The 23,703-nt window shown below is 39.3% G+C and overlaps 1 protein-coding gene across 1 annotated transcript in view; it reads left to right on the top strand.

Annotated features, from left to right (window-relative positions):
• Positions 1-19,477, top strand: part of LOC121175792 (urotensin-2 receptor) — a 39,795-nt gene extending 20,318 nt beyond the window's left edge. Inside the window, exon 4 of the mRNA XM_041029631.1 lies at positions 18,879-19,477. The gene's annotated coding sequence lies outside the window, so the exon portion shown is untranslated. The remainder of the gene's footprint in view (positions 1-18,878) is intronic.
• The last annotated feature ends 4,226 nt before the right edge of the window (positions 19,478-23,703 follow it).

The raw sequence follows: 23,703 nt of genomic DNA, 5'->3' as shown, positions 1-23,703 counted from the left end.
GCTGTCACAGCATAAAGACTGGAAACAGGGAAAATCAGCGCGGCTGGCTTTATGCACAGAGACCATGTTAATTAGTGAACTTTTGAGGTATATGTTCCTTGCTTGACTAATTTACTACTTCAGCTCCTTTACAATTCAGAGGGGAATATTATACATTTCACTCCATCCGATTTATTTGACAGTTATAGTCATGAGCTACTCTGGAAATGATAGCAATGGTTTAAATTACTCTGTGTTACTCTGGGTAAACAGGTACAACAAAACAGTCAAGCACAGCTCTAATTAGACAACACAGGTGAAAACACAATGACCTGTAGTCAATTCACCAATACTATATAATATTTTACAGGGTCCAGTCTGCATACTGAATACTTTTACCTTTGATACTTTAAGTATATTTTTCTGATAAGTATGATGTATGTATGTTTTTAGTATTTTTACACTGTGGCATTACTACTTACTTTTTCTGAAATTGCTGGTACAGTACTGGAGCAAGAAATCAGATTCAGATTCTAGACTATTCCTTTGAGTTCACTCCTATGATATACAGTACAGTATGTTGCAGTGAGGTCAGAAGGCAAGCTGACTGCCTGAATTAGCTCACAGGCTTCATTCCTGTTTGTTGACTTTGACAATGGACTACAGCGTTGATGAACTGAGATCTCTTGTTACTCAATTCCTGATGTTTTCCATGCTGTAATTTTACTGATTATATTACAAAGTAACTCAATAGTAATGACAGTCATTTTACATACTTACTTTACTAATTTAATTCAATTTTCTTTATCTTTTATTTTGTTATTTTCTCAATAACAGCTGTTGCACATAATTCTCCTGCATCTGAAGCTTTTTCACCACGTATTTCTCTCCTTACTAAATGACCTTCTTTGCCAAAATCAGTGAAGTCTTGTAGTGTAAACCCAGCTTCACCGCATCCATTCCCCCCTGCCTTTTTCATACTCATGTCTTATTTATACATGAGTCACTGTCTGGGCATTTGAGCTGTTTAAATAAATTTGTAGATGTGCTTGATTAGCATATACAAGTGTACTGTATGGTGTTATCTGTACTCTTTGGACCAGTACAACACCATCCATATCAAAGCAGTGCAAACAGAGAATGTGAGGACATGATATTTATTTCTATTGCTGAGCATTAATTTAACAGCGGTTTAGCATAATTGCAGCAGCCTATGGACGCTGTAAAAACAAGATTTGTCTATGTAGCATACAGCGCCGGACCAAGTTGGATCAGCTGACCAACACTGCTACCCCCAGAGCCCTGCTGCTGGCACAGCTAAAAAGTTACAAAGAGGTTCAAACTTCTGTCAAGGTGAATGTGAGTCCACTAAGGCCCATATAGCAGTGGGAGGTTGTGATAATGAACACCATGTATGGTGGGTATGTAGAGAAAACAAGGTTAAGGGGGATTCCAGTAGCTTTGGAGGGCAGAGCAATGAGCTAAAGATGGGCCAGGAAGGCTCAGGGTTTGCAGTTGTGCTTTTTTCTTTTCCCAGCTGAAGTTGTTTGTGATGCTGGAGGGTTGTGGAAAGGGAATGTGAACAAACACACACTCAAACAGACTCTTACTCTTTCACACACTCAGGTGCTTTTGACATTAGGGGGCTCCAGAAAGGCAACAATGATAGATGGGGCTTTAACCAGTCAGGGAGAAGACGAATCATGCCTGAGCAGACCGCAGCCCCCTTGCATAGACCTTTTAACCTCATAAAACACTCTCACACACAAACCAGCCAGCAAAGTGGGAAGTGAAAGACAGATGGAAGAGGCATTGGAGAAAGAAGGGACAGGAGCAGTAATCGAGACATTTGAAGTGGTGACAGATAGAAATCAGGATATATGGCAGAGAGTCTAGAATCTGTAACCAGAGAAATAAATGTCTAAAACAACTAATGAAAGCCAAGAAGGAGCGCCCACAAGGTTAGATCCTGATGATTAATAATGTTGAATATTTTAATGTTTAACATCCATCAGAGACTGAGATTAAACATGTTCCTGATGGTTCCCACAGACTAATTGTGCTGTGAGACTCATTTGCTCTGAGAAGGCCAAGGCCAAATACAAATAGAAGACTATCCAGGGACAAGAGTGAATGGCTTGTATGGTCCCATACTCTTTGTCTCCCAGAGGCACAGACACACACACACACACACACATTCACATACAAACCAGAAATCCCACAGGTACTCAGACTAATCTTGAAACCTACCGTCATTAGGCCATTTGAATAATGCGAAAACAAGGAATAACAATTTATACGCATGTTCGGGAGGGTAGGAAACTATTCATCTCAACAAGCCGTGTTTTTAGTGATGAATTTCTAATTGTTTTTATTAGATTAGTCAAAAATGTGACAGCAGGGTGAGTTATTTTCGCATGTTTCCAGCACAAATAAGACCCATAACAGTGATGGATTTTTTTTGTCATTTGTAGAAAAGTATTTGGGACAAAATAACTTGAAAACCACCAGAACTGAACATTTTGATTGTATTCACTTAGCTGCAGTCACTCTAAGAATGTGTCTCAATCATGATGGGCCTCCCTAGAGGAAATCCAAATATCCCAATTTGTAAGAACGTGGCCTCAGTTTACCTAAATCAATCTGGATTCTGGCACAAAGCACACTTTCACACAAAGTACCATTCCCAGCAGTCTCCAGGATATACACATGAATAAAGCTGCATGTGAATTTTTCTTATTTCTAAATACAGCCTAGCTGATGCTGTTGAACAGAAAGCATGCATTTATGGACTGCAAAGTAATTCTCCCCCCACCAGACATAACCTTTGAAGGGGTACTTTAGTAATTTGGTATTGGAGTTCCATAGGACTGGGGGGCTCTCAAGAGACAGATTAAAAAACAACATTCAAAATCAAAGCAGCAGAGACCAAGACATTTTGATTTAAAGTCCCTAGTGTGGGTTAAATAGATCTGGAGATAATCTATATTTTTCTTGTTGTCAATAAATCCCAATTTAAAAAAGAAAAATCTAAATGAACACTGAATACATCCCACACACAAGTATTGTGTGTGTACCTAAAGCCTGATGTATATATTTGTAGGCTGAGTAGAACTGATCTTAGAAGATGAGAGTGAAAAGTACATTGTTAATTGTTTTGGTCTTCTGGTTTCCAGGCAGATCGTAAGTTACTGGTACCATCGACCTGGTGCTTTCCATAGTTTTCTTTTTCATTAATTTTAGTTTATTACCGGTTAAGTAACAGCTTACTGGTGCATTTAGGTGACTTCACTGGATTCTCCTTATTTTGGCCTGAATTTCACTCCCGAGTTGTGTTTCAGTTAAGAAGCAATTTATCCCTCAGCAGCAGCTTGTTTCTCTTCCAATAACCTTTATTTAAACAGTGTCGCTACATCAAGAAGAAAATATCCTTTTTAAGTGAGGGACAGCCGAAAGTAAAATTTACGACTCTGGCTTCAGAAAAACTGAGATGAACAGTCCACCGAGAAAGAAATAAAAGCCAGATCCCTAATGGGTAATGGCTGTAAGTATGCACTTTAGTTAGCAGCTCTGCAATCACACATTTTAAATTGGTCAAAATTGAGATGGTAAAATTTAAGCCGCAATTATGTACTTATCTACTTTCAAGCTTTTCTGCTTTCTGGTGCTTTATTAGATGCACAGCAGCAAGTGACAGGGAGGGGAAATGACATTCAACACAGAATGCGAGCCATAATTGAAAGGACATTTCAAGTGCATCCCTTACACCTTCACCTGCTGAGCCAGCGGAACCCTTCAAAGTTCAAGTCCTTCAGAGATTAAAAGACTTTATAGGGCTTGATTACAGCAATAACTCCCTGACACTGTGGATTACTGTGAATCAGACTTGGTGCATGTGCCTCTGAAACTTTGCATGTACTGTACGTTCTTACAGTCTTAAAAATCTGTTGGCTCTCAGCATGTTACATCTCAATTAGAGACTTACAGATGCTACATTACAACCAAACATTCTCGTTGTCAACCCAGGCATGGTGAAATCTCATAAACATTCTGCCAGTCTTCATTTTGCCCCGGTAAATAGATTACCCATTGGAATTAAGTTGTGAATTGAAGCAGTTAGGCATGATGGGACCATATGTGAGAGATGGACCGAGCCTATTGAAAGATGAGTACACAGCAGGGGAGGCAAAGGTGGAGGAGGACAGCTTGGGGATGGGTGGGTGGGGGGCGCTGATGGTAGACAGATGCAGGGCTTATTAAAATCAGATCGCACAGGGCAAAGGTGGGGCGGACATTGCAGTTTGCTTAATGGGAACTTTTCCCAGGTCTACGCACAGCTTCCATTAACACAGAGCCAAAACACACAAACACACAGAAACATACTGCAGATGCTTGCACCACATTCAGCTACACAATTATAAGTGTTACAGTCAGACATTTGGAGCTGTACTGAACTTCAACTGACCAAAGCACTTAACAGAATTCAATATTTTCTCTCTATCTCTATGAGCCACTTGTGGGTGTCTAACTGCTTGAAAAATGATCAACAGGTTGGTCTGAATCCCTGAGAAAAGGTGAATAGATTAGCAAAAAAAATCTCTAAGGCATACATCTTATTTTCATAGCATTTTAGTTGTGCATAAGATGGAGATATATGAGTGACATGACAAATAAAGTTTCAACACAATCCTTGCTCACACAGTCTGTAACAACTGAGCAAGGAAAGGCAGCTTCAAAAAGTTGTAGGAGATGCCAGCAGCATGTGACAGCTATCTGATGCTATTACAGTGGGCTGGTTCAATCCCTTTAACTCCTAAAGTCTAGAGTCAACTCTGTGTATACAAGTTTGATTGTGAAGGAAGTTAAGGGTACACTTTGTACTGTGCCACAGGAAGTGTCATGGGCAATTTCTTCGCAGTGTTATTCATGACATCATCCACTGTGTCTTTAAATGAATCTGGTGGCTTACTGAAGCTGTTTCCCGTCAGGATAGCTTCTCCTCGCTCTCTCAGTTGTTGTAACACTGCATCAGAAAGCAGAGGACTTTCAAAAACCCGTGGCATGTTGTTTGCAGAAGTTCATTGCAGAGTCTCCCAGGCACAGAGCAAGTCTGCACATTCACCCACTTCAAAGATGCTGAGTTCAATGACGGCAGGGTTTATCTTTTATTAACTAGGTGTGTTAATGATATTTCACTGCCTTTCTTCTGAAAGAATTAGGATGCATAAAGATGTGACTGTGACAGTACATGTGTACAGTTAAGGGCAGTAGGAAATGTTTCCTTGTATTATTAATCATAAGTCTTTGAAATCGTAGAGATAAGAACTTGAAGGCAATGGCAGATATTTCATTTCACTGTTCACCGCCAGAGCACTGATGTATTAAAAGAAAAAAACTACCCTATATAGATCATCTGTGCAAGCAGCTTATTATGAATCGTAGTTACATTTTATTGTTAAGTGAACTGTTGGTGGTCGGTGGTAGAAATTATTACAGGGGCAAAAGGAAGAAGTCAGGTGACGTTGCATAAAGAGCCACAAAATCCTTATAAGGAGGAGGTTGGGGTGGATGAATGGTTTCTGTTTTTGAAAACTGAACAGTGGGAGGAGACCTAATTTGGGGCCTATGTGTTTAATGGTATGTTCTGTTAACCATTTCATGTTAAGTGGGATCATCTTTTTCTGCCCTAAGTTTCAGGAGTCACTTTCATCAGTGCAAAGCCAGACAGCAAATAACGATCTTTCCCAAAATGTCAAACTACTCCTTTAAGATTACATCTAGTTATTATTATTAATATGTTTTTATTCTTTTCAGTGCCAGCCCAGTCAAATTACCTATAACCCAACACTGTCAGTCATTCACAACCAAAAATTCATGCCTCTGGAAAAATAAACGGGAATGGTCAATGTGGTGGTGTTTTGTCATAATGAGTTTTGTCCATTGTTCAGAAGCTTCCTCTGAGTAACGACTACCTTCCGTGATAGGCAGGAAAGTTTTTGACGAGGAGCATTAAATTCATCACGGTTCCACAAGTGGAATGTTTTCACCGAGGAGCATATTAGGGTGTGCAAGGTGTGAGCAAGGTCATCAGCAGAGATACCCTAATTAGGGGTAGACTTCTGCGAACACACCAAGACATGTAGAATGCACGCATATCTCAACCTGCTGACATAATTAATTGAAATGCCATCAGTTCATGTGGAAAAATGTCATTAATTCATATGCACAAATCTTGCAGAGGCAGCATGGATTTGTTTCATTATATCTACCAGATACCCCAGCAATGCAGGAATGTTCTCGTGTCACAGCAGGAAAAAAAAATTACCTAATGACCTGGTAAAAGAAAAACACTCTGGCAGAGGAAAATAGCAAGGACAGGGAGTCTGAAGGAACGTGTTTTCTTCTCTCTATAATCTAGATGGAGGTGACAAAGCATTAATGAAAGGTATAGATCGGCTTAAAACAAGTGTCCAAAGTATATATGTTTGAGGGCTATTGCAAGAAGTGCTTTGACATTATACAGTAATACAACCTTTCCTAGACTGATGAAAGAAGTGGTAAACAAGTGGATGCAATTACTTGTGAGGCTTTACAGCTACACATGTAACTGTAATTGATCACAGGCTTTGTTGTTCAGTTAAAGTGTGGGATGGGATGCACAGGATGAGCTCTGTGATTACTGGCTATGAGTTGCTGGTGAAGCTAAACCCACAGGAATGAGGAACATGAACTTATTTTCCTTTCATTACCAAATCAAATGGTGGCTCTATTCCCTCCGATGAAGCCCATAGGGAGCCGGAGCTGAATCCTCTGTACTGTGGAGGAATTTCTGCTCAGATTCATTACTGCGGTTAGTGCTAATGGGACGTGATCTCAGTCAGGTTTCCCACAAAATTGGTTTGAGTATTTTTGGGGACAGAGTAACATAAAAACAAGGTAACAAAGGTAACAAACAAGGTTTTAGAATTTATGGAGTTTTTTTTATAAGCAATGTGTTAGCAAACAGCTACCTACATACATATCTGGCAGACACATTGTAACATTATGATCCTACTGAATTTGTGTTTTGAAAAATTCACTTTCCTTCTAGATCTATTTTGGTTTCCAACAGTTTCTGAGGAAAATGTTACTTGCTAAATACCTGACTTGCTTACTGTCTGCCAATTAGTGCTAGGCAGGTAACATACAGTGGGCTTATCAGAGATTTATTTACGGCATCCGGTGATAATTCTCCCTTCTCATCATTACAAGCTACTCTTTACACATTACACAAAGTCATTTGATCCACTGTTAAACATTGATTAGTGAAGCTTTAAGCAGGTAGCTTTAAGCTGCCTATTGCAGTTGGAAATGTGATTCATGAAAAGGGTTTGCCAACATGTGGGACCCCTTGAAGTACAGTGGAGTTTTAGTATCCTATAGACAATATTTTTTCTTACTGGAAAATGCTTAAGTGCCCGCCAGGCAGCTTTGTTTCATTAGAGGCAGCCCAGCATCACATGCACCTACACACAGAAACAAGATGTAATGAAAGCCTGTCTGTCATTGTGCACAATGAACACACCAGAATGACATTTGACAGGCAGCGAAAATGCAGAACTGTCCTTGGCCATTTAAATCTATGAAATCAATACTGTCATAAAAAGCACATATTATATTCACTGCACAATATTTATGATAGAGATGCTTTAGTAATGGAAGCACCTCATTCAAACATGAAATCATTTCAGTACGCAACACTGGTCTGTTCAAAGACGGTTCCTCAAGGACTTTTGACTAAATGGCCATATCTCAAAATCTATTATGGCATGAACCAATCAAAACGAATACCTGATGAATTCACCAAAGGAGAAATATTAAATCAGTCATATGAAAGCAATTACAGTGAAATTAAAATAAATAAAATTAATTAATTAATTAATTAAAATAAACTAAATAAATAAATAAAAATCAACCATATTCCCCTTCAGGATGTTTCCATTGTTAGATCAAAAAAAATGTGAATGTCATTTTCTCCACAATGAATGAACAATTTCACAGTAATCTTGTAAACAGCCAGCTCCGGAGGAAACACAATCACAGATCCCCTATTGCTTTCTGGTTATTGCCTGCATCCAGCCCTTCTGCTTTCTGTCGCGAATGTCACTGCTGCTGTCAAAGAGCTGCTTTTGTCACCACTGCAGTACAGAGTAGTGAAAACTCGTCTCAGTCAGCAACCATTAGTCTGCGGCCCCTGAGAATCAGAAGAGGACCGTCTAAACTTTAGACCTTTAGACTCTAAAGGGATCAACATAATCAAAAAACAACAAAAAAGACTGTGATCAATACTCTTTGCAATGTGGATGGTGCTGCCACTCAGCTGGTTGTTTTGTAAGAAAACAGTGGAAATTAGGCCTGTGTTCTCCTGAAGGAAGACCAAGATGTGTGAAGTTGTCCTGCTGTGCTTGCAAGACGTGTCCAGCCTTATTTGCTTTTGGTCAAGTGAAATGTGACACATGGATATAAAGATATCCCCGCTATGTTCTTCCACCTTGACACAAATAGCCAAGGGGAAAGACATGAAATGAACACTCACAGAAGAGAGTATGCGAGAGAGCAGAGAGGGAGAGGGGATAAAAGAGAGCTAATAAACCCAACCTCTGATCTTTCCAAAGTGAAATCAGAAAGCTAAGGAACAGTTGTGCAACAGGTGTGAGAAGAAAAAAAAAAAGACTAAAAGAATGGTTAATGGAGACAAGAGGGATGAGTTTACTGGCAAACCCAGAGGAGCAAAAGCTGTCCTGTGTCCACTGACTTGCTTTGATCAGATTCAGTGATACTGGGCTGATTCCTCGAGACGAATCACAGGTTTGGCATAAAAATGCATACAAAAGTACTCAGGAATAGGTCACACACATTTTGGTAGACCAGTGGAGACTGATGTAGAATGGATACTCAAAAGCAATATTTCAAATGCTCCCCTACTTTTAAAACAAGGTTGTTCAGAGGTCGAGAGCTTCAATGTAATATTCTACCCAAGACTTTATAGGGAAGGGATAGTCTTAGTTTGAGCCCTTCACTGCCTACTGTGTGACTTTTTCAAAATCCTGAAGGGGCGGGTGTGAGAAGATGTGTGGAGGTACGGAGAGGACATGAGGGGGTGGGGGGGCGTTGGTGGGGGCACGGTTGGTTTCAAGTAAACGTATGTCAAGGTTTCAACATGATAAAAGACAAGAGTTATAATGTCATGATTATAACTCTTAATAGCATAGTATCAAAACTATGTGTTTGTAGGCTACGCAATCATTTCTTTTTATATTATTTTATGAGGAATACCTTACAACACAATAAATACCTTCAGCATTAATCACTGAACTCCATTTACCTAATCACAACATTAATCCAGCGCTGCCCATGTGGAAACAGAGCATCACCCCAAAGAGCGCAACAGAATCAAATGCAAACAGTCATTTTAATTAAAACTTAAAGTCGCTAACAGAAATGTTTTTACATCAACCATGGACTGAATAATTAAATTACACTGTATGTATTGTGTACAACAAAACTGAGGACAACATTATTATAATGTTAAGTAATTGCAGCTCCTGTCCATTTAATATAAATTTGTTTTCAGCCAAAGCCCAAGAGATCAATTCATTTGAAAAACAAATGTATGACTAACTATAATGAAAGGTCCATATTTAAGAACCAGCTACAATAAAAGTGCAGTCAGTGCAGTGGGTAAACAAATTTGCATTCATGACTCCACCAAATGTCATCTCCCCTTACACTCATACACCCCATCAGCACACCTAGCTCCATGTTTCACAGTCGGCACTCTGCAGTCACTGTGGTAACCTTGGCCAGCTCCACAAGAAACATCTGATCCAAACAAATCTATTTTAGTTTCATCTCACCAAAGAATGTGCTGCCGTTATTCATTAGGCTTCCTTTCATGTTTAATCTTGCAGTTTTGCACCATTTTGTGGGCAATGGTTTTATTCTTGGATGCCATCTACAGAGGCTGGCTTCATGCAGTGTCCTTCACACTGTCTGATCACTCAAAGAAACACCAATTTCCACAGATAATCCTTATACCGAGTCAGAAGCAGTTACCCATCTGTTTTTTAATGCAAGGCTGCGTATACAGCAAACTGCGCGTGTCATCATTTTTCGAGGAAGGCCACTGCACCTTCTGCTGTCGGTAGTGTGGCTCTTCCTGTGCCTCCTAACCACTGCTGTAGCTGTGTTTCAGCTTATGTTCAGCAGCCTTCTGATGCTCACGTACCCTCTCCCATCTTTATGAAGACATCTGGTTTCTTACTTGCTCAGGCAATTCCTTACCATGTACAGCCAGACTGCATTAAACACAACCCAGGCCCAAACTGAGAAAGCTGAGGTGTTCACAGGTTATTTTATATCATAATTCTTGCAATTAGTCTTGAATGGAAATTACAGGTGCAATCACTTTTTTTTTTTTCAGTGATCACAGAAAAACTGATTTTTGTTGCAGTGGTCGCAGCTGTGCTCACATTTAGCACATCGAGGTTGTGGGGTCTGGGGACTGTATTTCCAATGCACTCTATCCAACCTGTTTATCAAATACCTTTCAATTCAGCTTAGAAATAATACAATTATTGTAAGATGGTACAATTTTGAATCATTTAAGATTTTAGTAATATTACACAGGGTTGTATTCAGTTTTGTTGCAGACCGTAAAAGGATTGCTCTAAGTGATGAATTATCGCTTACTCAACTGACAGATTAAATTGAGCCAACTGAATTTTTTAATTACAAAAGTGTGTAAAATAATTATATTAATAGTATTAATAATAATAAAGATCTCAGTTCTAAGTTTATATAAGCTAACACTAGCATGACAAAGGTCGGGAATAGCTCTTAGCTAATCAACAGCTAAGCTCAGTGCGTCAAATTTGCTTTGCCTTGCGGGTCTACTCTGGAGCACATAGTACATTAAAAGCACCGAAACAAAGTCTGGGAAACTTTGAATTTACACAGGCAGACATGTGTTTTGAGATTTCCTGTTGATGTGCCAGAGTTTAATGAAGTGACATTTAAATATGGGACAGGATCAAAGGGTTGCCCTTGTTGTAACGTCAAGGGTTTCGCTTTGACGTATCCCCGGAGTGAAAGAAGCCTCAGCTTCGTTCCATCTTCCTGTGAAGCAGGCATCATTACAATTTTCTATCTATGCTACTTTTAAAGATATTTTCCAGCGACCTTTCCTTACCTCCCTTTGTTCTCTCCTGGAACAAAACCTCAGCCATACTATGGCATCCTGTAAAAGCATGCAGGGAGCTGTAGACACATGAAAAAGTTCCTCTGATCCTTACTGCTTTTATAGGACCTCTTCAGGTTCATGGAAGAGGAGTGCATTATAATGCCTGTATAGTGACTTGGGAGTCTCATGAGAAGCTCCGTATGTACTCAGATACATGATACATGCTGCACAAAGACATAACCTCTGTATAACATTCCCATCCAACACTTTTCCCATTTCAGGGTGGGCTATAAACTCCCATAATCCAATGCTTTTATCTTGATTTGCTCAAAGGAAATCAGTCTTCACAGAGGCATACTGCACCTGCCCACACTGGAATCTCTCTATCTGTCCTCAAAATCGCATGACACATTTGCTGGGATCCAAATATTATTAGAAGGATTTCCAAATGTGTCAGTTTTTCTTTTGTGACATACACACTGTATATTATTACACAGAGACAACTGGAGCCATCAATGATACAGATGTAAGGGCAAAACAGCAAACTACTGTTAACCACAAAGCAATAATTCTTTAACATTTCAGTCTTGATAAATTTGGCAAGATTAGTAGTTACCACTGTAACAGAAATTACAAGTTGCAAACTTCTGGTGACAAACACTTCTTGAGCAGTTACTTTCTCAGACATACATCTGTTGTATCTGTTTACACTGCAGCCAAACAAACTAACACTGTTTTAACAAAGAAATCAGTCAATAATTTGCATTCTTCCACCAAGCCCTGAGGAAAAACTGTGATTTAATGCTGCACATGCTGTGCATAGTTTCCCACATAGCAGTAGGGTGGAGGAAATCCAGTTGGTTTCCTCTGATAATCACCATGTGTAGTTGGGATGAATGCATTTTTAATGAACTTTCGCTGTCAACACTAACCTCAGTGACAAATGCTCTGTATTTCATGTGACTGCTTCACATTAAAAGCCGCCCCCATGTTTTGCCAGTTCTATGTGCAGACCATCTGAAATGGCAAAATGCACCACTAACAAAGAAAAACTACTACTTAGAAAGTTAATAAGCAAATATAAATACACTGAATTGTTGAAAAATTGCCAACTATAAATCGAAAGGGGGTGTAATTTCATGAAAATCTTTAGGATTACAGCATGAAGCTTCACTAACAGAAAATGCCATGTGAACCTTTGCATTTCCTGCTGTGGTTATAATTTGACATCAGGCTGCAACCGTATAATTTGTAAGGATAACTGGCCTTCTGAAATAAATTAGAAGACATTTTAATTAAGATAAATATCAGTATATGCCTAGAGTGAGGAGTCTTACATTATTACACACATTTGTGGCAAGTATTTGGTTAGGATACTTTAAAGGTCTTTCACCAGCTGCCTGGTATAAAATATTCAAAATAATAAAAGTAAATGAAAAACTAAAAAAATGCTCCTGGCTTAGCAAATGTACACATGTAAACAGAGGCACGTGTGCACACACATAATATCGACATACTCTCATTATTAGTGGTCTGTGTGCACCGGTGTAACTGCATGTGTGGAAGAGGCCTACGGTGCTGCAAGCCTAAGATAAGAACCAGCCAGTGTGTTGTGTGTTAAGCCAGGCGGGATAAGCCAGGTCTGCATGTCCTGCCAGAGAGAGAGAGAGCGAGAAGCAGAAACCATAACAGCCGGAGAGCCAGCAACACTGACTCACAAGCCCTCATGGCGCAAAAACTGGAACACAAAACCTGCTTTTAACCCATCTTTTACCCCGACATTCAGCCAATATCACACCCAGGCTCAAACATACAAAGCTAGAATTTAACACGCTGCACCTCTCCACCATTTATCAACCAAAAGTGGAGAACTCCATTCCAAATTTAAATTGGCTGCCATCCAGGTCGAACCCAGTCCAGGGTGTGTGAAATACATAATAATAACTCTAAAAACCACAATAATTACCCTGTAAATCTTTCTCCAAGCTCTGCTGTAGAGATTTATACCCCTCTGCTTACGCTCCACTTTGCAATCAACAATTACTGAATTCCTAGTAAGTTAACACTCCCTCCAACACCTCAAATGTAATAGTAAAATTCTTTCAAGAAGCAGCATGTAGCAAGCAAACATGCTGAAGGCTGCTTCTTTGGCCTGCTGAATAATTCACATTAGTGGAGTTAAAGGAAATGGCAGAGGAAACCACTCTCGGCCAATGAACCTTTACTTCCTCAGCATACTGAGATCCACTCTGGTTTCTGATAAGCTCTCGATGATGAGGCCTTGGCAAAGAGGGGCGAGTACTCACCTCCCTGGCTGATGGCTGCTGCCAAGTGGGCCATAAGGTGGTTTGGCTGCCGTTGAGGGAGCAAGGGAGGTCTGGTGGAACAGGACAGTGGCAAAAAAAAAAAAATGAGAACGGGTGGAGGGGGTAGTGAAGGAGAGACATCAGTGGTAGGGCACACAGCCAAATGCATAGCAATCTCAAGTCAACAGGTGTCCAGTGAACAGCTGGACTGAGGGCTGGGGGAGCGGATTCATTCAGGTTTCTATTTTCTGCCCGCTGCTACTCAAAAGAACATGACTCTATTGCTGTGAGCATTAGAGAGACAGACAGCAACTTAAGCCCCTCAAAGCTGTATAACTTGCATTAATGATACAACCTCTAGAGGAGGGTAACCGCGCATGAATATACTCTTAAATGCCTGTGTGAGCACATTATCATCAAATAGCCTCAAAATTTAAGACCCATTTTCTGTTGATAAAGGAAGTGAGGATTCATCTTCTTTACTTTTTTGCCTAGTGGGAATGATTTGAGTGAGTTATCAAACTGCAAATAAAAGGAGGGTGAAGATAGTGTAAAGTATGTGTTAATGCTGTAACATTCAGAGATCTCTTCCTAACATATTTTCAGTGTTAGTCCACAGTGTCTTCGCCCTGTGCAAAAATGTATTAAAACATTTATCTGACAACAATATAAGACTTCAGCCTTCAAAATTAGTCACAGCAGGTGGAAATCCTCCAATGCTGACTCTTTTTGTCACTGTCTTTCAGCTGCAACTCAACAGGGAAGCACTACCCAGGGAAACACAAAGAGGGAATTTTATACTAAAAAGACTTTGAAAGATACCCGCTTGAGTTGATTAACCCTGACTCCTGAAGCTTCATTTAGCTCTAGAAACACTTTGGAAAATATTTTTGCACAGAGAAAGGACTGTGGATTTTGTCACTCATCAAGTGAAAACCTGTCCTTTAATTGCTAATGTATTTTGTATCACATAAGTGTGTGGGTGAGCAGATTTTTTATTTTATTTGTCTGGAAATATAAGTAAACTCCACAACTGTCAAATATTTAAAATATTGCTAAACAAAATTCTGATTTCACTTCAAACCACAAACAAAAAACAGAACTCTTTAAACTGAAATAACCACAACTGTTGTAAAACTGGCAGTGCATTATGTGTTCATTTAGGGCCATAGTGAGAAGCTGATTGAGTAAATGTGTTTACAGGGCCTTTAACAACCAGCAGGAAGCAATGCAGACACTGTGGAGAGAAAGGCAATCATAGAAAAGGAGGCAGCAGCAGCAGATTTCAGACAAAACTTACATACTGTGATTGGAATTATCTTGCAATAATAAGGTGTCCACCTTCCAGCCAATCAGGAGACAGTTCCTCCACTAGTGCTATGAAAATGTGCAGATATGCCAGAGCTACAATGACAATTTCAGCCCAGTCCCATTACCATCCAGAGACATACACATCATGACTGCACCTGAAGCTGGAAGTGAGACATGCCTGTTCTAATTCTAGCCATACTACCCTGTAGCCAATCTTAGAAACCAAGTTTATAAGTATGTGGAGTGTGAGGTGAAAACATGACCTTCCACCATCTCTGCTGGCAGAGATTATTAAAAAAGTTAAGAACATAAACATTATAAACTATCAAAAATGACTTATCACTGGTGCCGGTCTCAGGGCCTCCTAATTCCTCTCAGTCCACTCAGCTACCAGCGCTGGCTTATCATTGGCCAGGTCAGTAACTAGCTTCGGCAAGGTAGTAGTCTTATATTTGTCCTTTACTCTGTCATACATTTCAAAATTGTCCGCTAATGATCTTAAATCTTTCCCTCAATGACACAGAGTTTAGTTTAGCTGAGCAGCTAGTAGTGAGCTAGATACAAAGCTCCTGTGTACCAAGTCAAGTCAAGGCAGTAGTAGTAGATAGAACCAAGAACCTACCAGAAATACATAAAGAAATGTAGAAATGCATAAATATATAAATGAATAAATATACCAATACATAAATAAATAAATATAGAAGTACATTAATAAATAAGTGTAAAAAAAATCATTCATTCATCATCATCATTCATTTTCAAAATGTGTTTATTTTTTATTTATTTAGGTATTATATTATTTATTTATGCTCATATAATCTTTTTTTGTCCCTCATAGTCCAGTTCTCCGTGATGTGAATTGCACCGTGTCAGATGCAGTGTCACAAACATCAGTGTTCTCTCTCAGTGTGTGCATGTGCGTATGTGTGTGCATGTTTTGCTGTGCAGGCTGCATTCTGACCGACACAGTCTTAATCATATTTTCCTATGTAACACTGTTAGAACAAAACTAAAACAAACAAAACTAGCTAAAATAATCAAATGATAAAATGTGAAGTGTATTTATCTATAATAACATTTACAAATCTGACAATGTGCAGAGACCATCCTCCCACACTCCTCCAGTTTAACTGAAGGGAATGTACCAAAGTTAAGGAAAGTGTTTATAAAGCAGATTGGCAGAAAACTCCTGATCTCTTACAACAAGGTGTCAGACTGGGCCGCATGTAGTTTAAAGCTGAACGTTGATGTCCAAAACTATTAAAGAACTAAATATTTTCAAAAATGATGCGCCCTTACACATAATTCACCTTTGTTTGGTAACCAACAGAGTTTTGATGAAGTGACTCATTGGTTGAGCTGCTACAGCAAAATGATGGATGTGTTTGTTATGTTAGCTACTGACCCATGTACTAGAAACTGAACTGCCTAATGAACTATTACTGAACAAACAAGTTATTTATCTTAAGAACCGAAGCTGACTTTACTTACACATGTAAACAGTAACACACAGCGGATACACTGCTACACATACCTGTTGCACATAATGAGTCATACAGTATAACACTGCAAAGTAATATGCTCTGTGGATTATGTGGTTAATGTGATTGTGGGTGATTACGGTTTACATTTTAACAAGACCGTAAAGACTCTGTCTCTGCGTCACAGAGACAGAAATAGTAGACATCACAAAGCTCTTCCAGCCACCACGCACAATCACAAATTGGGGGGAAAAAGCTGATTTTGGCATGTGGAAAGCTAAAAATATTCAAACACAGAGCTTGCTCCAAAAGTAAACCGGTATTAGATTTAATCATTAAACTTATCCCAAAGTCCAAATATGTGAACTGCAGCACTGATTGTGGCACTGTGTGTTAGATAAGCATAGGAAAAGAAATTGGATTAGGAAAGAAGAGCGAAAGTCAAAGAGAAAAAGAGCGATATGCTGAATGAAAAAGTATGAAAGTAGATTCTCTTTTTCAGCATTTTTCATGCCAACGGCAACTGACCTATGGAATGGAAACCAGTGTCCCTGTTGTGTGCTAATTTTTTTGCGTGCGTGTGTTAAAGTGTCTATCCGCGTGTGTTCCATCTTTTAATGATAGAGCTCTCACATTTACAGGGCAGGGTGATGCGGGACATTCCAGTCAAAGAGTCCTGTTAACTGGATGTGGAAAGAGTGACGTGAACATCACTTCAAACAGCATCTGCTCACGCTAGCCTGCACTCTCTCAAACACTTCATTATGCTGATAAGTTGAAAGCACTTTTATGGTCCATCAGCAAGACATTACAATGACATCAGTGCTCAAGACTACTATTTGTTTACTGTCAAACTGTTTTGGTAAAACCAGGACGACCTTTTGTTTTCTATGACAAAATGAAAAATTACAATGTTAAAGAAATGATAAATTTTTAGCCATGCTTGCAGCATGGTTCTAGGAATGGCAGTGTAGGTCAGCCTATCATTTTGGTCCAGGCTGAGATGTGTGTGTGAGTGAATTTTTTGATTTACGTAGTGGGAGATAAATCTAGAGAAACAGACTGTCACAGCTGAAGCCAAGAACACAGGGTAAAGGACCCAAACGCAGACACACAAAGGCAGGCTGATGCAGTGAAGTAACTATTAATGGAAAAAATCAATCAATAAATAAATAAAAAGCCAGACTTACAGGTGGAGGGGAGAACAAGCAGGCAGATGAATCGAAGAATGGGCAGGCAAGCAAACAAACAGGCTAATTGGGAATGAGGAGCAGGTGTGTGTGGATGGGTGGGGCAGACAGGTGACTGGGCACAAGGAGGAAAATCTGAGGACATCTGGTGGGTGAGAAGAGGAAGGCAGGTCAAAGGAAATGAAGGGAGAAACAGAGGCTGGAAACAGGGGGCTGAGGGGAACAGGAGCAGATTGTGACTCAGATGAAAAGTCAGTGAATGAATGAATTTGTGCGTGACCCACTTCCATTTGATTTGAAAAAGCACAAGGGACGTTGTAATATGCATATAAAAATAAAGTGAGAAGACATTCACACAACTGTGTGATACAGATTTAGATGAAAGGCAGGGGTCTGCTTGAAACAAACCAGTTTGTTCAACGTGTTGTCTGACCAAGAAGGGCAAACTCAAAGTCGGTGCGAAAAGCCTGCCATCATCCCAAGGTGATGATGGTTCAAATGGGGATAATATGGAGATAATGGATAGGATCTTTGTAGTGTTTCACTTGGTTGTACATGCTGTATTTTCAAAATCATGTAACATTTCCATTAGCTAGCTGTTTTACCCAGTATCACGGTAGCAGAATTCTTCTAACAGTGTGGAGCAGAGAGAGAAGAGACCGTGAGATATTGTGCTGCTTTTTCTGAGTAGCTTGTAGTATAGCCTTCTAAATTCAACAAAAATTGTAGTGTTGCAACCATTTGCTGCTTCTTTTCCATCCAGTCCTCAGAAGCCAGAAGACATAAGAGCAAATCTCAAGTAGTAGTGGTAGTTAAAGCATTTTGAGCTAAAACCGAATGAAAACTTTGACAACAGAAACACTCCTTTCTGTCAGGAAAAAAAAAAAAAAAAACTCATCGGCACCTCTGAGTTTGATACAAAGGCTGTATGTGCAGTTCTGCAAAAACTCCATCATAGAGAGACCTGTCTCATCTAAAGTGATTATACATAATGTATGAGGATAAATGATGTTTTGGTATAAAAATTACATCTGAGGGATAATGGCAGTGAAACCAAAGACAGCGTAGACACTGTTCACAGCTAATGTGATCCTGCCAGGCAATCCTCTTAACCATGCTTTCTAAATCACACTGTAACGATTTCTTTGAGTTTGAATTCTCTGTGTGCACGTGTGTGTTTAAGCAGTCCAAAGAAAGCTGTGCCTACCTTTCTAAATGCACACAGGAACTGATAACTACTTCTTTGCTATTTTTACCCACATGCTGTTTCCAGTGAGAACATGCTCTACAAACAGTGGGGACTGTGTATGCATGTGTGTGTGTGTATGTGTTTAGAGGATTTACAACCCTAGTATTAATAGCCACACTCTGTCCTGTGTCTCCCTGATAGGTCATGATATGAGAGTGGTGCTGGCTGAGGAAGAGGAAGCAAGGAAAGGCAAAACCTGTTGGAGATGACACAAACAGTAGAAGACCCTGAACGCCTCAACACCACAACTGTGAAAGAGGACGAAGGAGATAAAAGTTTCTATTGCATTTGCAGTTCAATGTGTGTTGACACTACAGCACTATATGAGCACCAGTGAGAACTGAATGAGAAGATGGCTGCTGCTGTTTGACACAGTGTACAAAATAGACACCCTCACGTCTGTATTTATTTGTCACTCCCAGGACTTCCTGTGGCATGAGGAGAAAGATCAGCGTCTTACATAACAAAACAGACTTTTCAACACTTATGCTTTCTCGTATGTTTACCCTCTGTCCTTCTCGTGCTGAACTGTGTTGGCCTGCAATTGAAAGTGTCTCTGAAACTGTTATTTCTTGGAGATTGAGAGGAGATGTGTACACAGTGGCAACAGGGGAGTGATGCTGTTGACGCACAAGAGAGGTAAGCACAACATTATTGAGGCATCAGTGGTTTGATTTAAAAAAAAAAGAAAAAAAGAAAATAGCATAGGAATGTTAATGTCAGTCAAGCTGAAGAGAAAATATAAGTGTGCAGAATGATATTTTAAAACCATGACAGACGAAAAAAGGGTCTTCAGCTGTGGCAAATGACTGCCTTTAGAGGACATCTTGAATGTTTTTATTGTAAAATAATTGTTTGACATTTTAGGAAACATTCTTATTCACGTTCTTGCTGAGAGTTAGATGCAAAGGTGGATACCACTCTCATATTTGTGTAGTGAATATAAGGCTGGTTTGCTTAGCTGACTGAAGAGAGGGGGGAAAATACAAGCCTGGCCCGGTTCTGTCCAAAGGTGACAGAATACACTGAGCAGCACCTCTAAACCTAACAAATAAACATATTATATCTACTTTGTTGTACCTATACAAAAGTGTAAAAATGACAAGCTGTAGTTTCTGGTATGTGGATTTTGTTGCTTTTGCACATAGCCAGGCTATTCATTTCCCCCAGTCTTTATGCTACCCACAGCTAAGGTAATAGCATCACATTTACAGTACAGACATGAGACATAGTGATAGTGATCTCACTCATGGCAAGAAAGTGAATAACAGCTTTTCCCAAAATGTCAAACTGTTCCTTTAAAGAAAAGGCATTGTTTAAACAGAAAACAGCCTGCTCATTCATCTGAGTGGAAGCGCTTTGCTGCTCCGGCTAAAACATTTAACCTGACTCAACTTTTACGCAACATAATTTATTACTCCACCTATACCTCTTGGATTGTCACTGTCATCCTACCCTGAAACAGCACACTCCCACCAAGACAGCTTCTTGCATTTTTAGTGCAGTGCTGTTTTTTGTCTAAAAACCCATTAAGGCTGGTGATATTCTGTATTGTTCTTACTTTCAATAAATCCCATGAAAGCACCAAAACAAACAATAAACTGAGCCTGAAAAATTCTAATGTCCAGCTAAACAACACACACAAAAAACCGGAGTTTATTTCGACGTAAACCTACATACAAATGTCCTGCTGCCAGAAATACTCACTATAGAGCACCATTCATTGGCAAAAAAATCTTCTTGACCCATTTTTAATGATTTACATCTGCAGTAATGAACAAATTGGGTGAAGTGCTACAGTTTTAAGAGGAGGTGTAACTCACTGATGGTTGTGGTTCCAGAGGATTTTTTTGTTGTTGTTGGTTGGAAAATATAGAATAATGCCAGCCTTCACATCAGTGCAACACAAGGTGGTCCATGAAAACATGAGAAACTTGCTTGGAACATTTTTGAATAATTGTAAAAAGACTAATCAAAATTTAATATATTTGTTGAGGAATAAATATCGCCATATGGATATTGTTACTGATGTATTTCATCTGATGTATTTCATCTGTTTACAGATATATGAATTCCTTTTGCATGTCAATGCTGTTATTTAATGCTACTGTGCAATGCAACTTCTACAACATCCAAACTAAACACTGAAAAAGCCAAAAGCGCTTTTTGTGTGTGTTTTCTCAGATCTGCGAGGCTCCTTTGAGGCCTCCATTGTCATCCCAGTACAGTTTGATCGCATTATGGCTTCAACTCTGATACTAGAAAGGATACAAAGAGTGCGAGCAGAGTTGCAGGTAGAAACCAAGCTGTTACATCTCTATTGATTCCGCTCCCAGAGCAGCAGGGTACAAGCTGCAAACATTGCCTTGCTGATGCATATTTAACCAATATATCCCCTGAAGAAGAGGTGGTTTTCTATGCAAGAGCTTGAAAAATTGGAGAAATTTACACAGGTCTGACCATGGGATCTGAAGATGTTCAATAGGTTTTTTTAGATGTCGCCTGCTGGCTTTGTACACATGTACACTGTATATAGACACATGAGAAATCAACACTGGCTATGCTAATATGCAGTGGCATAAAGCCAGATTTCATACCCTGTGATTGAGTTTCCTATGTCATGAATAAACCAATGGCGTGGCCACAGATAGGACTGCCTGCAAGCCAAAAATGACAAGGTTCTCTTTGACTGAGCAGTAGGTTACTTGGAATACATGAGACAGAAGTGAAAATCCTAGCAGTGTATTATAGTACTGGGCCCCATTCCCCACATTTGAATAACTGAGGTAGAGCTTTTAAGGCTTACCTGCTAAACACATAAAATTTGGCTTGACTTTCTGCCTGTACTGACATACATGTCAAGCAATGTGTAAGGCCCACATATATTCACACGCACCATTCAGCCATGATGTTAAAACCGGTTATTGGTTTAAATGTTGTGAGCAATCAGTGTACATGTAGATCAGTTCACCTGCTTTTGGGTGTAAGCCATTGTCTAATTAATCATGTATAATAATTAAAGGGCCACTCCACCCATTTTTCCAAAAAGGGATCGGTTTACTTGTCATGAAGAGAACTGCTCAGCCTGTGAAAACAGTTATATAACGTCTGCTGCTGGAGAACGCTATCCAAACTATGAATAAATAAACCTAATGATTTCATCAGGGTTATCTCAGTTTTGGCTTCAGATTCTTCCTAGATAACAATCAGGGGACAAAGATTTTGAAAAGAGAGGGTCTGACTAATGGGAACTGGAGAATCCAGCCTTTTTTTTTTTTACACTCAACCCATACAGGGACTAAAGAAATATCTGGGCCTCTGCTTCTTGATTTTTTTTTTTTTTTTTTTTTAAACAGCTCTGTTAGGTCCTCCAGCCATACTAAATTGTTGGAGTACCCCTTGAATTATCACGTACAACTGAGTTATCTGATTCAATGCAGCAGAAAATTCTTGTAGGATATAAAAATATTTAACAAGTATAATACTTTATCCAAACCACTGAGGAGTGTTTAGGTCAATTCATTGTCAAACAACCCTTGAGATCTCTAAGTCAGTCTGGAGGACAATCAATCACTATGAATATGAGACACAAATATATGAGATTGTACTAGAAAGCTGTCAAACCACAGGGACAGACATGCCAGAGCATTTCACCTCAGACTGAATTAAATCATTTTTGACCACTAGGAGGAAAATAAAACTCAATATATTATGTGGGTCCGTAGCCAAATAATAGTTCTTTAACAACTAAACATGAATTCACCAGCACAGTGTAAATTTCCGCAAAGATGCTCATAAAAATTCATGTAAATCCTGAAGCTTTATGAAACTACTTCATAAACATACAGAGGAAAAGAGGGAGAAGAGAGACAGACACCTCTCACCCAAAGCACAGACAGGTTAATCTGCTTTACATCTAGTTTATATATATCTACCAAATCATGCCTAGAATACATGAATTACAGAGTAAAGAACAAACTTCTCCATGCCTGTTAATGTCGCCACTCGAGACATTCATCTTGTAAGTTGTTATTCTTGTAGCCAGCCATCCTTTAGCTCACTGCGTAAATCTCCACCTGCTTAATTAGTCTGTGTTATGATAAAATAAGGGATCACACACACATGCGGTCCAGTCATGTGGGGTTTGTTTGCCCTTGACTGTTGTTGTATTTATCTTTAATTGCATTCTCCCCGCGGGTGATATAACACCTGGAGCTACATTATAGTGCAAAACTGATGCTGTTATCCCGTTATTCTCTGACAAATGAAGACAATGAGTGATGTAATTAATGTGCGCTCTTATTAAAAAAAACAACTTTGACCTCTCTGACTCAGTGTCTCTGTGTCCTTGGTAGAATAGATGTTAATCTTTGTAATTAATTGGGTTAATCATAATTCCTATTTTACATTGTACCACTGAGGGGTTATCTGAAGAAATCCGTTCAACATCCCCAGTGATGCGACAGAAAACTTCCTATTAAGTATTCTTCATTATCACATATCCTGCTGAGATGTGCTGAGCTTTGACACGAGGGAAGGAAATAAAAATCACAGATTAGCAAAGAAAAACACAATTGCATGTCCCAGAGTTCAGAGAAGGACAGAGAGCGAGAGAGAGACTATCAAATGCAAAGGAGAATTTGAAGATGTGATGGAAGGTGAAGATGGGATGCAACAACAAAGTGCCTCACAGACATAGAAGTATAAAAACAGAAAATACAACTATTACAAGTTAGAAAAATAAATATATGTATAAATAAATAAATAAAGAGAGAGATGAAACATAAATTAAAAGTCAGTTTATAAAATTCCCAATGGAAGGCTATTGTACAGTTCTGGAGGTCATATGGCAAAAGCATTCTTGCCCTCCGTTGAAAGCCCTGCCCTGGGGACAAACAGCATTAGCTGGTCAGCAGATCTGAGACTATAAGCAGGGGCGTAAGGCCTAAGAAGGTAAAAAATGTAG

This window comes from Toxotes jaculatrix, chromosome 21 (assembly GCF_017976425.1).
Source record: "Toxotes jaculatrix isolate fToxJac2 chromosome 21, fToxJac2.pri, whole genome shotgun sequence".
Taxonomy (NCBI): Eukaryota; Metazoa; Chordata; class Actinopteri; family Toxotidae; genus Toxotes; species Toxotes jaculatrix.
This window is presented reverse-complemented; position numbering and strand designations above follow the sequence as displayed.